This window comes from Manis pentadactyla, chromosome 14 (genome assembly GCF_030020395.1).
Source record: "Manis pentadactyla isolate mManPen7 chromosome 14, mManPen7.hap1, whole genome shotgun sequence".
NCBI lineage: Eukaryota > Metazoa > Chordata > Mammalia > Pholidota > Manidae > Manis > Manis pentadactyla.
Window position 1 is genome coordinate 65,736,857 of NC_080032.1, and position 13,918 is coordinate 65,750,774.

Here is a 13,918-nt window from a genome sequence, read left to right on the forward strand (position 1 = left end):
TAGAGATCCGTTTAGATTTATGTTACAATTCAGATGAGAAATAATAGCATCTCAGATTAGGGTGGTAGTGGTGGAGTCCAGATTCTGAAAATATTTTGAAGGTAGAGCCAGTAGAATTTCCTGATGAATTGAATATGGGGTATGAGAGAAAGGAAGAAGTCAAAGGTAATTCCTGTCCTGAACAACTCAAGGGCAGAGTTGGCATTAGCTCATGTGGAAAAGCCTGCAGGTGTAGTGAAGAGGGGTAGGGTGCCTGGATCAGGATTCCACTTTAGATAATATAAATACTTAGAATCCAATATAGAATATGTAGACATCCAAGAAGAAATGAGGAGACAACTAAATAAAATGGTTCTGGAATTCAGAGAAAGTCGAGTTAGACATATACATTTGAAAGTCACCAGCATGTATATGGTATTTGAAGCCATAGATTAGATGAGACTCACTAAGAAAGGGAACATAATTAGAGAAGGGAATATAACCTGAGGCCTGAGGTCTGGGACACCCCAACTGCAAGAGACCTGTGAGAAGAGGAACCAGACAGGGAGGCTGAGAATGAGTGACCAATGGGGAAGGTGGTAAACCAAGACAGGGAGCTGTCCTGGCAGCCAGGTAAGACAGGAAGTAGGGAGCCAGGTAAGGTAGAACTGTGTCAAATGCTGCTGAGGGATAAAGTGAGACAAAGGATGACAACTGGGTTCTGGATTTGGCCCCGTGAACCCATTGGTGACCCAGACAAAAACCGTGCTGTAGAATGAAAGAATAAGAACTGGACCCAGCAAATATAATCAACTATTTCAAGAAGTTTTCTGCAAAAGGGAACAGGAAATGGATCAGTAGGTATTGTGGAAAGTAGGTTAAAAGATTTTTTAAAAATGCCTAAGATGGGAAAAACAAAAGCATATTTATTTACTGCTAGGAAGGATCCAGTGAAGAGGGAAAAGTGGGTGAGAATGAAGAGAAAAGTGCCGAGTGGTGACGTGGAGTAAGAGAGAGGGATGCAGTCAGCATGCAAGCCGGACCGGAGAGTCCACCAGCAGGAAGAGGCAGGCACGGAGCAGGGCCGCCTTGGCGCTCGGTGTGCTTGTGGGAAGTGCTGGGAGTTCTGCTGATTCCTTCAGTTTTCTCAGAGAAATAGGAACAAGTGAGAATGAGGATGAGAGATGTTAGAAGTTCAAAGAAAGAGAAACATGTTGGAAGAGTCAGAAATTTAGTGTGATTCCCAGGAAGCCCTTGTGGTTAATAAACAAAGATGTTTGTCATATGAAAAATTGGAAACAGCTAAGTAAATTATTGAGTTGAGGATATCGCCACTAAAGAGAATGAAGTACAGCTTTGGGTACAGCTGTCCAAGAGATGTTAGGTGACAGAGTTTGAAGCAGAGCAATCTGTGTGTAGTATAGCTCCGTTTTATATAAGGCAAGCAATAATTCTCTCTCTCTATATATATTTATTACCACAGGAATATAAATATCTGGGCAATAGTCACTAATCCATTAACACCTATTATTTTTGCAGGTGAGGTTATTTTTATTTCCTTATGTTTCTGGCTTGGATATAGGTCAAACAAAAAATATTTACTTTCGTGAACCCAAGTAGTATGCTTGAAGTGTTCAAACTTGTGTGATATTGATGCAGAGCTAATGGCAGTGAACACCGATTATGTATTTGTTAAGTACTATGCACTCTTTTATGTTTTTTACATGGAGCGACAATTTATTTCTCATAACCCTATCAGTGTGTATTCCTATTAACTTCATTTTTTACATATGAAAAAATTGAATCACAGGTGAGGAACTGAGCTGATAATTACCTTGCCAAGTCACACAAGATTCATAAATACATATTAGAAAGAAAATATGGTTGTCAGTCTATATTCTCATGGTGAAAAAATCTTGTCTAAGCATGAAACAAAAATCAAACACCATGAAAGATTTCAAAACCTGACCAAATAAAGGTTAAAAATTTCCTAGTGGCAAAAACCATTTTAAACAGTGTTGAAAAATGGATGTAAACTGGGGGGAAGAGATTTGACAAATACGACAGATGAAAGTTCTTATCCAAATAATTTGTTAATTATTTCTTAATTTAAATGTTAAAAGATGAATAATTCAAGTGAAAAATGGGTAAAGGAGTTTCTAAATGGAGTTCAAATAGCCATGAAACAAATGAAAAAATTGTGAACTGTGTTAAAAGTCCAATAAATTTAAGCGAAAACAATTATGCATTTTCTCTCTACTGGGTTAGGGAAAATAAAAACAAAAACAAGTTGGTGAAGCAGTGTCAGTGCATAAGGTGGGGGATAATGGTACTTAAATGTACTGCTACAGGGTCTGCAGCAAGCACTGTGTCATCTGAGACTATTACCTTGCGTTATAGAACAAAATGAAAACAAATGGGATGGATGAAACTGGCAAGCAGTGTTGACCACAGTGCAGGGGAGGAAAAAGTTCCATCACCCGCCTTTTAGGGGTCCTGGCTGGATCTGAAAATTAAACTGACAAAGACAGATAACAGGAGAAAGCATGCAAATTTATTTAATGTTAAAAAAAATGACATGGGACAAAGGAGTCTTCATAAGGATATGAAGACCCATAGAAACAGTTAGAGCTGAGTATTTTTTTTTTTTCAGATCTGAGTATTTTTATGCAAAGGTTGATGGCAGTCATGTAGAAACATGAGAAGTTAAGGAATATGAGGTAAGTACGTAAACTGGGAGAAACATAGCATGGTCTCTTTGTTACAATTCTTCTTGGCATCCCTTTGTCTTTGGAGATAAGGATGCTCCTTCCTTTGGGTATAGGGAGGCCACCTCTCATATAAGGGTTGTATGACTTATCTTAGGGGAGAAGTGTGGGGGAAGGCCAGAGTGACCTTCCTGCTTCTGTCATCTTCTCAAACTCCTTCAGCCTATGATATTCTTCAGGCCAAGGTGCCATATTTTGGGGTAGTATGTCCTGATCCCTACCAGTGGATAACAACTAATAGAACAGCTTGCAGTGTATAACTCAAGAATATGTATATGACTTATAGTAGCTGGTGAAATATGGACAAGACTCCTAAGAAGTGTTAATATGCATAATGAGTAAACAAGATGTTCATGAGACATAGAATTCATTAGATATGCTAAATATAAAGTAAGTTAGTACCTGTAAGACATATTAAAGATAATACAATAAATAAGATATATGATGGAACAAAGGTATTAATCATAATTAGAAGGGGATGGGGTTCAAGTACACATAGAAATGGTGCCAACTCTTGTCTGACAGCTGTCATCCCAGATTGGTAACCCACTGAGGACACCCATTATGGTTCCGTTCTATCCCACTTGTACTCCATCCTAGCAGGCCAAGAGGCAGGCGTCCTTGCCCCTGTATCTCTGACAAAGCAAGTCCATATTAGCTCCAGGCATCTGCTCAAAGTTCAACTCTGGTTCTCAAAACTCAACCAGCAGTGGAAAAGACTTGTGTGGCAGAAAGGGACACTAGACATATGAACAATCAATAACTCAGGTGGTAGGTAGTATGGTCCTTCTATTATGTGTTACCCTACTTTTTTGATAAATGAACTTTGAACATCTTATTTTGGTTTGTGAGCTTTTCTGTCCTATGACCTCTCGAATAGCATGACTAGCAGTCCTTCATGACAGGATATAATTTGTACACCCTTTTAGAAGAACATTTTAAATTACATGTCAAAGATAAGCCTTAGACAGGAATTATAAAACATATGCAAATCCTTTTGTAAAAATCCCACTTCTAGGCATTTATTCTGAAATCAAGCATATGAAATGATGAGTACAAGGTGGTTTACTCTAGCATTGTTTGTAATTGTGAAACTTGTTAAAAAAAAACTAAACTACATGTCAACTGATAATTACTACCTTATTTAGTGACTGCTCGTTCTGGAAAAATAAACACTTTAAACTAAAAGAAATCACAATGAGTGGAGAGGGGCTGGGATGATTCTTGGTAGCTCTATCAGAAAGAAGTTCAATGGTGTGGAGGCCCAAAGGGTAGCACTGTGCTACAGAGAGGTCTTGCTAGTGATGAGAAACAGTTGGTGGCTGATAAAACACAAAATGTTATCTTTAATAATGGACACACGCACATGCAAAACCTCCTGAAAATGGTGATAAAATTTGGTAAATGCTGGCACAGTTCCACACTCTTTGACTTTGGGTTGCATGGTGATGGTGTGACTGCTTCCTCTAGTATTATTCATCAACTTTTTCCAGACAGACAGATACATAGTGATTTTAAATGATTTGATGGGTAGCACCCCAGACACCTGAAATTCACAAAAACCTACAAAGGTTTTTTTATGTATTGGTTTACATCCAGGATCAAACTGTTTTATTAGTTACCATGAGGACCAGGGCCTGACATGTGTATTGTGGAAAACAGTTCTGTCTGATATAACTGAGAACCCACATTGCTCTCTGAAAGTAAATTTAAGAATGCAGCTTTGGGGCTAAAACCAATGTATGATAGGCTGAATAACGCCCCCTGAAATACATCTAAATTAAATATAAAGGATCGATCATATATATCTCATTTCTAAAAGTTAAAGGAGAAAGACTATCCCAGGCTAGCCAGAGTTATTACGAATGAACTCTGATTCACAACTGCTGCTGGCTGTATAAAATGATACATTATCTAAACCAATTTGTCCAAAAGAATTAAGACCCTTAAGAGCCTTTATGGACAACCAAGTGATAATTAGACTTGTAATTTAATAAGGATATAATATGAACTACAGATGAAGTTTAATTGGCATGTAATGAAATACAGTTAAAGACATATTTAGTGTCTCAAAATTTTTTAAAGTTCCTAAATGGGTAAAATGTATGTCCATTCAAAGTAATATTACTACGTACCCATTCATGTGATTCTAAGGGATTCTTTTTCATTATTGTTTTGCTTTTGTTTTTGGTAGTATGATAAAATGTTCAAGCTGTTAAATGAAATGCAGTTTCCCAGGGTGCAAGAAATACTAAATGAGGTTTCCCAGGATGTCAGAAATACTACAAATATTAATCCTGTGTACCTTCTGGGGTCTTTCCTTATCATCCTATTACTACTCTGATTCAGACAATATTTTTTGCCATTCACCTACCCACTAGACATAATTATAAATAAATATTTAATAGTAAAGCACATCTAAGGACGTTAAAAAAAATTCAGATTTTTTCCTTGATAGCTACCTCAATTTTTAAAACATTCCATTCTTTCCAAAAATTTATTTTCAGTGTGTTGGTTATGCAGGTGTCTTCAGCAAATTCTTACTCTACCTACTTTGGTAATCCCTCACTGTCCGCGCCCATTCCTCTCTTCTCTAAAAACCAGCAAGAGAAGTCACCAAGGTGTGGGTTTTAATTAGTATGTAAAATCTCAATGAGTTTTCCTTAATTCCCAAAGATTCATCTCAACTTTTCTTTTTATGTCCATACTATGTCCTGCTCACATATTCAGAAATGGTACAGGATGTGTCTACAATTCAGATGAGGAAGAAAGGTTAAAAAACAAAAAACGAAAAAAATCCCAACCTCTTTTTATTATAGGAAAAGGGACTAAAAAAAAATATCACTATGAGGGTGTGAATAATGAGGTCAGTGTCATGGTTGGAACAGATTCACTATATGTTTGGAGTTATCCTTAGTTTTTAATGTAAGTTTACCCAATTCTTTAGTCTATCCTTAGTACTTAGAACTCAATAAATACTTGTCTACTGACTGAAAAATCTAAATCACTGTTTTAGTGGTTATGACTATATTGTGTTATTTAAGTAACTTTTTCTGATGATAAAAATAATACATATTTATTAGAAAAACTTTGAAAAGAAAACTTATAAAAAATTACTAAGAAATAATAGTTGTTGGCCTTCTGATAACAATCTTTTGAGATTTTTCTGGTGCATATTTTTGTGAAATTAGATTATTTTTTGTATATTGTTTCAAAAATCTGCTTTTTTTTTTGCTTAATAATATTCATGGACAAGTTTCTATGCCATTAAATATTCTTTTGCAACATTATTTGTGGCTGACTAATCTAATTTATAGGTGTTCTAAAATATATTTACTATTGCAAGTTAACTGATCAAGTTTTCACTATAAAAAATGATAGTAGCAAGATTCTCAAGATGGTGGCATGAGTAGGGTGGTGGAAATCTCCTCCCAAAACGATATATATTTTGAAAATACAGCGAATACAACTATTCCTAAAAGAGTGACCGGAAGATACAGTACATGAGCCAGGCTACATCTGTGAGAGCCCAACATCCCACAGAAAAGGGTAGGATACAAAGCCATGACCTGGTGGGAACCGAGCACTCCCCCAACCCCAGCTAACAGGAGGGAGAAAGGGAATCAGAGTGGGGAGGGAGTGGGAGCACAGGACTGCTAAATAACCATCCCTGGTGGTCTGCCCCTGGAGCACAGACACACATTGCATGGTGCACTGGATATTGGAGGAGCAGAAAAACAAGGTCTGAGATTGAGACTGCTAACAGGTTCCCACAGCAGGCTGCCCTGAGACAAAAGAAAAATGGACGCTTTAAAAGTCTTAAAGGGACAAGGGTTTAACAGATGGACAAAATCATCCTGGCACACTCAGCTCAGCAGGCTGGGAACTTTAAGGAACTTCAGGCACCCTAATCCCCTGAAAGGCAAAGCAGCTCCAAACCTCTTCACAGCAATAAGCAGCCTGCTGTTCATCCCCCCTCTGCCGGCACTGCAAGCAAACTGCCTGTTCCCCTCCCCCCCATTGCTGCAGACCAGTGGGGGAGCAGCCCCAGCCAAAGCAACCACACAGCTTGGCACAGAGGCTTCTCACTGCATGGGGCTAACCAGCCCAAACAGACTCTGCTCCCTGTGCGCAGTTGAGTGGCATGGACAGCATTGACCAGCACAGAGTCCTGGAGGCACAAAGGGTCTTTGTTCTCACGGCAGAACACACACTGCTCACCTGCGACCCCCGCCAGTGCCCTTGGATATCCTGTGGACCGTCCCACCCATGGCAGCTAAGGGGATTAACCCAGAGGCTGCTCCCTGTTCGCAGTTGACCAGCACAGAAAGAGGAGATGGGTGCAGAGACCAGGAAGCACAAAGAGGCTTTGCTCTTACAGCAGAACATGTGCTACAGGCCTGTGGCCCCTGCCATTGCTCTAGGCCATCTCGAAGGCCACCCCACCCATGGCAGCTTAGGGGATTAACCCAGAGGCTGCTCCCATGTGCATTTGACTGGTACAGATAGCAGAGACAGGCAAGGCAACCGGCAAGCAGGAAGGGACTTTGTTCTCCCAGCTGACACATGCACCACTCGCGGGCAACCACTCCCATCACCATGAAAAGGCAAAAGAATGTTGTTCAGTCCAAAAATCCCTCAAACACCAGAGAGAGGGCTTGGTGAGACTGAAATCAACAATCTTCCTGAAAAATAATTCAAAATAAAAGTCATAAGCATGCTGATGGAGATGCAGAGAAATATTCAAGAGCTAAGGGATGAAATCAGGAGGGAGATAACAGAAATGAAACAAACAATGGAAGGATTTAAGAGCAGATTGGATGAAGTGCAAGAAACTGTTAATGGAATAGAAATCAGAGGACAGGAATAGAGAGACGCTGAGGCAGAAAGAGATAAAAGGATCTCTAGGAATGAAAGAATATTAAGACAACTGTGTGACCAATCCCAACAGAACAATATTCGTATTATGGTGATAGCAGAAGAAGAAGAGAGAGAAAAAGGGATAGAAAGTGTCTTTGAAGAAATAATTGCTGAAAACTTCCCCAAACTAGGGAAGGAAATAGTTTCTCAGACCATGGAAGTCCACAGATCTCCCAACACAAGAGACCCAGGGAGGACAACGTCAGGACATACAATGATTAAAATGGCAAAGATCAAGGACAGAGTATTAAAAGCAGCCAAAGAGAGAAAAAAGATCACTTATAAAGGAAAACCCATCAGTCTGTCATCAGACTTCTCAGCAGAAACCTTATAGGCCAGAAGGGAATGGCATGATATATTCAATGTAATGAAGCAGAAGGGCCTTGAACCAAGAATACTATATCCAGGAAGATTATCATTTATATTTGAAGGTGGTATTAAACAATTCCCAGATAAGCAAAAGTTGAGGGAATTTACCTCCCACAAACCATCTCTACAGTGTATTTTAAAGGGACTTCTTTAGATGGGAGCCCTCCTAAGGCTAAATAGCTGTCACCAGAGAAAATAAAACCACAGCAAAGAAAGTAGACCAATCAAATACTAATTAAATGCAAAATAAAATCAGCTATCCACAAAATCAGTCAAGGGAAGCATAAAGAGTATAGAATAAAACACCTAGCATATAAAGAGGGGAGGATGAAGAAAAAGAAGGGAGAGAAATAAAGAATCATCAAACTGTGTTTATAATAGCATAAAAAGTGAGTTAAGTTAGATGGTTAGATAGCAAAGAAGCTGCCCTTGAACCTTTGGTAACCATGAATTCAAAGCCTACAATGGCAGTAAGTACATATCTATTGATAATCACCCTAAACGTAAATGCACTGAATGCACCAATCAAAAGACACAGAGTAATAGAATGAATAAAAACACAACACCCTTCTGTATGCTGCCTACAAGAGACTCACTTCAAACCCAAAGACATACACAGACTAAAAGTGAAGGGATGGAAAAAGATATTTCATGCAACTAATAGGGAGAAAAAAGCAGGTATTGCAGTACTTGTATCAGACAAAATAGACTTCAAAACAAAGAAAGTCACAAGAGAAAGAGAAGGACATTACATAATGATAAAGGGGTCAATCCAACAAGAGGACATAACCATTATAAATATCTATGCACCCAACACAGGAGCACTGACATATGTGAAACAAATACTAACAGAACTAAAGGAGGAAATAGAATGCAATGCATTCATTTTAGGAGACTTCAACACACCACTAATATCGAAGGACAGATCCACCAGACAGAAAATAAGTAAGGACACAGAGGCACTGAACAACACACTAGAATAGATGGATCTAACATATAGCTACAGAACTCTATACCCAAAAGCAGCAGGATACTCATTCTTCTCAAGTGCACACGGAACGTTTTCCAGAATAGACCACATAGTAGGCCAAAAATCAAGCCTCAGTAAATTCAAAAAGATTGAAATTGTACTAACCAACTTCTCAGATCACAAAGGTGTAAAACTAGAAATAAATTGTACAAAGAAAACAAAAAAGCTCTCTAACACATGGAAGCTTAACAACATGCTCCTAAATAATCAATGGATCAATGACCAAATTAAAACAGAGATCAGGCAGTATATGGAGACAAATGAAAACAACAGCACAATGCCCCAACTTCTGTGGGATGCAGCAAAGGCAGTTCTAAGAGGAAAGTATATAGCAATCCAGGACTATTTAAAGAAGGAAGAACAATCCCAAATGAATAGTCTAAAGTCAAAATTATTGAAATTGGAAAAAGAAGAACAAATGAGGCCCAAAATCAGCAGAAGGAGAGACATAATAAAGATCAGAGAAGAAATAAATAAAATTGAGAAGAATAAAGTAATAGGAAAAAAATCAATGAAACCAAGAACTGGTTCTTGGAGAAAATAAACAAAATAGATAAGCTTCTAGCCAGACTTAAGAAAAAAAGAGCACACATAAACAGAATCAGAAATGAGAAAGGAAAAATCACTACAGACGCCACAGAAATACAAAGAATTATTAAAGAATACTATGAAAATCTATATGTTAACAAACTGGATAACCTAGAAGAAATGGACAACTTTTTAGAAAAACACAACCTTCCAAGACTGACCCAGGAAGAAACAGAAAATCTAAACAGACCAATTACCAGCAATGAAATTGAATCAGTAATCAAAACACTACCCAAGAACAAAACATCCAGACCAGATGAATTTACCACTGAATTTTATCAAACATATAGAGAAGACATAAAACCCATTCTCCTTAAAGTTTTCCAAAAAGTAGAAGAGGAGGGAATACTCATTCTACAAGGCCACCATCACTCTAATACCAAAACCAGGCAAAGACACCATAAAAAAAAGAAAACTACAGACCAATATCCCAGATGAATATAGATGCAAAAAAATTAACAAAATATTAGTAAGCTGAATTAAAAAATACATCAAGACAATCATACACCATGATCAAGTGTGATTCATCCCAGCAATGCAAGGAATGTACAACATTTGAAAATCCATCAACATCATCCACCACATCAACAAAAAGGACAAAAACCACATGATCATTTCCATAGATGCTGAAAAAGCATTTGACAAAATTCAACATCCATTCATGATAAAAACTCAACAAAATGGGTATAGAGGGCAAGCACCTCAACATAATAAAAGCCATATATGACAAACCCACAGCCAACATCATGCTTAACAATGAGAAGTTGAAAGCTTTTCCTCTAAGATTGGGAACAAGACAAGGATGCCCACTCTCCCCACTTTATTCAACATAGTACTGGAGGTCCTAGCCACGGCAATTAGACAACACAGAGAAATAAAAGGCATCCAGATTGGTAAGGAAGAAGTCAAACTGTCACTGTTTGCAGATGACCTGATATTGTAAAAAACCCTAAAAAATCCACTCCAAAACTACTAGAACTAATATCTGAATTCAGCAGTGTTGAGGATACAAAATTAATACACAGAAATCTGTTGCACTCTTATACACTAATGATGAACTAGCAGAAAGAGAAATCAGGAAAACAATCCATTCACAATTGCATCAAAAAGAATAAAATACCTAGGAATAAACCTAACCAAGGAAGTGAAAGACCTATACTCTGAATACTACAAGACACTCTTAAGAGAAATTAAAGAGGACATGAATAAATGGAAATTCATCCCATGCTCTTGGCTAGGAAGAATTAATATTGTCAAAATGTCCATCCTGCCTAAAGCAATCTACAGATTCAATGCAATCCCTATCAAAATGCCAACAGCATTCTTCAATGAACTGGAACAAATAGTTCTAAAATTCATATGGAATCACAAAAAACCCTGAATAGCCAAAGCTATCCTGAGAAGGAAGAATAAAGCAGGGGGGATCTCTCTTCCCAACTTCAAAATCTACTACAAAGCCAGAGTAATCAAGACAATTTGGTACTGGCAAAAGAACAGACCCATAGACCAATGGAACAGAATAGAGAGTCCATATATTACCCCAAACATATATGGTCAAGTAATAAACGATAAAGGAGCCATGGATATACAATGGTGCTGATAAAACTGGACAGCTACATGTAAGAGAATGAAACCAGATTATTGTCTAACCCCATACACAAAAGCAAAGTTGAAATGCATCAAAGACCTGAATGTAAGTCATGAAAGCATAAAACTCTTAGAAGCAAACATAGGCAAAACTCTCTTGAATATATACATGAGCAACTTCTTCATGAACATATCACCCCAGGCAAGGGAAACAAAAGCAAAAATGAACAAATGGGGCTATATCAAACTAAAAAGCTTCTGTACAGCAAAGGACACCATCAGTAGAACAAAAAAGCATCCTACAGTATGGGAGAATATATTAATAAATGACATATCCAATAAGGGGTTGACATCCAAAATATACAAAGAGCTCACATACCTCAACAAATAAAAAGCAAATAATCCAATTAAAAAATGGGCAGAGAATCTGAACAGACACTCTCCAAAGAAGAAATTCAGATAGCCAACAGGCACATGAAAAGATGCTCCACATCGCTAATCATCAGAGAAATGCAAATCAAAACCACATTGTGATATCATCTCACACCAGTTAGGATGGCCACCATCCAAAAGACAAACAACAACAAATGGCGAGGATGTGGAGAAAGGGGAACACTCCTACACTGCTGGTGGGAATATAAATTAGTTCAACCATTGTGGAAAGCAGGTTCCTCAAAAAACTGAAAATAGAAATACCATTTGACCCAGGAATTCCACTCCTAGGAATTTGCCCTAAGAATGCAGCAGCCCAGTTTGAGAAAGACAGATGCACCCCTATGTTTATTGCAGCACTATTTACAATAGCCAAGACATGGAAGCAACCTATGTGTCCATCAGTAGATGAATGGATGTGGTACATATGCACAATGCAATATTATTCAGCCATAAGAAGAAAACAAATTCTACCATTTGCAACAACGTGGATGGACCTAGAGGGTATTATGCTCAGTGAATAAGGCAGGCAGTGAAAGACAAGTATCAAACAATTTCACTTATCTGTGGAGTATAAGAACAAAGGAAAAACTGAAGGAACGAAACAGCAGCAGACTCACAGAACCCAAGAATGGACTAACAGTTATCAAAGAGAAAGGGACTGCGGAGGATGGTGGGAAGGGAGGGATAAGGGGGGAAAGGGGTATTATGATTAGTATACATAATGTAGAGGGTGGGCACAGGGAAGGCAGTATATAGCACACAGAAGACACGTAGTGACTCTATAGCATCTTACTACACTGATGGACAGTGACTGTAATGGGGTTTGTGTTGGGAACTTGATAATGAGGGGAATCTAGTAACCACAGGTTGCTCATGTAATTGAATATTAATCATACCAAAATAAAATAAATAAAAAATAATAGTAAAATGAGTAAATTTTTATTCTTTGACCACTTCCAATTGTTTGATTCACTCACAAATATTTACCAATTGCTCATCCTTTTCCTGCACATGTGTAGCTTACATTCTAGTGGCTTAGAACAATTATCTAGAATTGGAATTGTTAATTAAAGGACGTGGGTATTTAAAAATTTATTTCTTAAAATTGTGCTAAAATGCACATTCCATATAATTTATCATCTTAATTATTCCTAGCACAGTTCTATAGCATTAAGTACATTCGGTGGTGCTACCATTGCCACCATCTCCAGAACTATTTTCATCTTGCAAAACAGAAACTCTGTAATTCATGGAACAGTAACTTGCCATTTCCCAGCCTCTCCACCTTTAGATCCCAGCAACTGCTATTCTGTTTTCTGTCTCTTATGAATTTGACCCCTCTACATGCCTTATAAAAGAAGGACATGGGTTGTTTAATAACTTTTAATAAAAATTGCAACATTTTCCTCCAGATAAATTAATGAATACCCCAGATCTGCCCTATTTATGATAATAATTCCTTCCTCACCTACCAGGCTATTGTTTTTTTTCATCTTGCCAATTGGATAGACAAAGACATTTCATTGCTTTAATTTGCCTTTTTTCTTTTTTTGACTAGTGATGTTGAATATTTTTCATGCTTATGATCACAATAATGCTGCTGGAGTGATACCGTTCTTATTTTATTGACTAGAAAACCAAAGGCCAGAGAAACAGTTTGCTCAGGACCCTACAGCCAGTGGGTGACAGGGGTATGATTTTAATCTAAGTCCATGACAACAGAACTAGTTCTATGCTATTTAGCCATATTGCCTCATTTCTGATTTTCTATTTGGGCTGAGTCCAGAATTACAATCTTTTGTTTGTAGAACCCTTAAAGATGATCAAATTCAACATTGTGTGCTTAGGTAAAGAAAGTGAGGGCAAATAGGTTAACCCTTTATGACATCTCAGACCGTTCAAATCCTTCTATTTAAAAAATGTCCATGCCCTGGGTATGTATCATACAATGCTCACACTGAGTGAATTGCCCATGATTTCATAGTCGCTGAAGGAGTGGGATGAACTCAGATCCTCCCACTCTTGATTTGGTGCTTTTTTGCTCTATTAGTGACTACACACCCTCAATTCTTCCTTTCCCTACATCAAATCAAGCTCCCCTTTAATAAATACTAATGATAACAATGATAACAATAATTAATACCAGCTAACTTTTGAGTGTGTCAAATAATGAAACTAAAACAATTCAGTAATGAATTTGATGTCCTTTATGAAAGGGGAATACAATCCATGGGTTGGGGGA

At 37.8% G+C, this 13,918-nt stretch overlaps 1 protein-coding gene across 2 annotated transcripts in view; it reads left to right on the plus strand.

Moving 5' to 3' along the window:
* The window catches only part of GDF3 (growth differentiation factor 3), a 128,639-nt gene that overhangs the window by 107,526 nt on the left and 7,195 nt on the right, over nucleotides 1–13,918 (plus strand). For both annotated transcript variants that reach the window (XM_036909923.2, XM_057491627.1), the window contains exon 3: nucleotides 2,633–2,699. The gene's annotated coding sequence lies outside the window, so the exon portion shown is untranslated. The remainder of the gene's footprint in view (nucleotides 1–2,632; nucleotides 2,700–13,918) is intronic.